Source organism: Penaeus japonicus, unplaced genomic scaffold (assembly GCF_977035675.1).
Source record: "Penaeus japonicus unplaced genomic scaffold, GWHDUDI00000001_assembly GWHDUDI00000041, whole genome shotgun sequence".
Lineage (NCBI taxonomy): Eukaryota > Metazoa > Arthropoda > Malacostraca > Decapoda > Penaeidae > Penaeus > Penaeus japonicus.
The window spans coordinates 24,247,348-24,249,847 of record NW_028234443.1 but is presented as its reverse complement, the minus strand read 5'-3'; positions in this window follow the sequence as shown (position 1 = coordinate 24,249,847).

Genomic DNA, 2,500 nt, shown 5'->3' with positions numbered 1-2,500 from the left:
GCTGGCTGTCACGCCAAAGCTCCTGCGTCATGAATGTCATGACATTCATCTGCAATGGATTAATAACATTATCACCATTAGCATTACCACAATTATTATTATCATTAGCATTCTAATACTATGATATTATTTCCATGATAATCATTATTATTACTTTCATTATCATTATCATTGTCATTCTAAATCCTTCTTCCTGCATTTCAAGGAAAAAGGTAAATAGGTGAGGTCAGCTAGGTCAAATAACTAAAAACCTTGGTAACTAAGCACTTTTTAAGCAATCTGCACGCCAAACAAATTATGATAAATATGATTAAATAAAACAAAATCATGTAAGACAGTGCATGTATACATCCTGGTATCAGTTGGTTAAAAAAACAGAGTAGTTTGGGCTTAATGGGAATGCCTGCATGCCAAACCTCTTGGTCTGAAAAGCAGGGTAAAAGGAGAAATGGTAGGTAGATACCCTGGCATTAGTATTCAGCTGGAATGGTTTTGTTTATTTGCTTTATTGCAAGTAGAATATAGTTACCTCAAGTGAGTCAGTTTTGTATATGAGACAATTTTGCATTATGAGAGTTTATATTTTAAGAGGTAGACATTTTTTTTCTTTCTGTCTTTAGGTTAGTGTTAGTGTTAGTAGTTCCTCTACTTTTGAGATTAGGATATTTTAGTCTTTAGATAACTGTTCGATAAGAGTGACATTAACTATTTATATATCATCAACATTCATGAACTCCTGAGATATATTTATCTGCACTAAAAGTTAATAAGCAACTAATATTAATTAAAGTTGTAAATATCAGATAACATTAATTCAGGCAGAATGTCAGATGGTCATTTCTAAGTATTCATTTCCTGCTTGTAATATTCAGTACATATCATTTTCACTACCTAAAATGACTCAATGAGCTTAACTTAATTCAGAGGTAGATACATACCAAAGAAGATAATCATATAAACTTTATTTACCTTTGCCAATAATTTCACATGATAATCATGAATCTATTTAAACTTCATTATTCATTCATTTAATTAGAATCCTCTTACAAAATTGATTCTCACTATATGTACGTCTGTTAATTTGTAAATTTTCACATTTTTCCAAAGGCCTGATACTTCTAAACAGTCTTATACATTCTATTCTGTTCAGATAAACTATGTAAAAACACATGTTTTCATTTAAAGCATAAACTAATAAACACAAAATAAAACATTGCTCATTCAATAGCATTCTTTTTCTATTTAGAGTATTTTGGGGTTATTCATGAAAGATAACAACTTTTCATAAGACCAGCTTAAATTGTAATGCTTTAAGTATTTTCAAACAACACTTAAAACTATCTTTGGAGTAAAACATTGGAGAGCGTGGAAGTGAAGTTCAATAAAACTCAGCTTTAAAGATAGTATTTTATGATTTTCAAAACAATGAATATTGGCTCTAATAGGCTTCTAAACTCATCAAATATTCACAGAATATTTAATAGCAGCATAAAAATACAACATTCCAGCCTTCTGAAATAGATAACATATCTTGTGACATTCCAAGAGTTAATATGGTACAATCAAAGTCATGTTTCTACCCACAACATCAAATTTTCCCACCTGGGTACTGACTGGCTAAGAAATTCTGGAAGTAAAACCTTACCAATTCAACTCTACAAAACCCGCAAATTTGACGTTCTTTCTCGTCTACCTCTGCCATCTGCCCCTGGTAATGCACACATGGTGAATTGGAAAATGTCCATGCACTTTTTTTTTATTTTCTTTTTTTTACTCTTCTTTTTCACAAAGCATTCACACCAGTAAGTGGTAGGATTGCCTACAGCTGAAGCTCTTTGAAACTTTACAAAGCCTTTTATCATTTATAATTATATCTATACAGCTGCACAATTAAACACTTCAAGAGGGAGAAAAATATTTCCACACACACACACACACATATATATATATATGCATACTTGTTTCAGTTTGCAAATACACACCGATTCATAAATGAGGATTATCATATCTACAAAATATATCCCATCTACAGGACTAAGGAAAAATAAATGTACATGCATATATATGCATACTTGTTTCAGTTTGCATGTACACACTGGCTCAAATTGGAGGATTATCATATCTACAAAATATATCCCATCTATACGACACAGGAAAAAACAAAATATTAGTTAGGAGCAGAAAAAAAAACTGACTGTCACATTTCATTCCCACTGATATGCACATTATTGCTACGTTCTTGTATCTCTTTTTCTTATTTGCACCCAATACACATATTAAGTGCATTATCTTAAAGCAATAAGACTTATTACAACCTTTTTTACAACATTTTTGTTTCAATAATACAAGTAAATATACAGTGAAATATCTTATAAGTACATCTTGTATCAGATTGATAAATGTTTTTAATTTTAAATGCTTAACACATTAATATTCAAAGTTACAAATCATTTTTTTTATATCAATATCTATTTGATCATCCCATCCCTGTGTATAAATA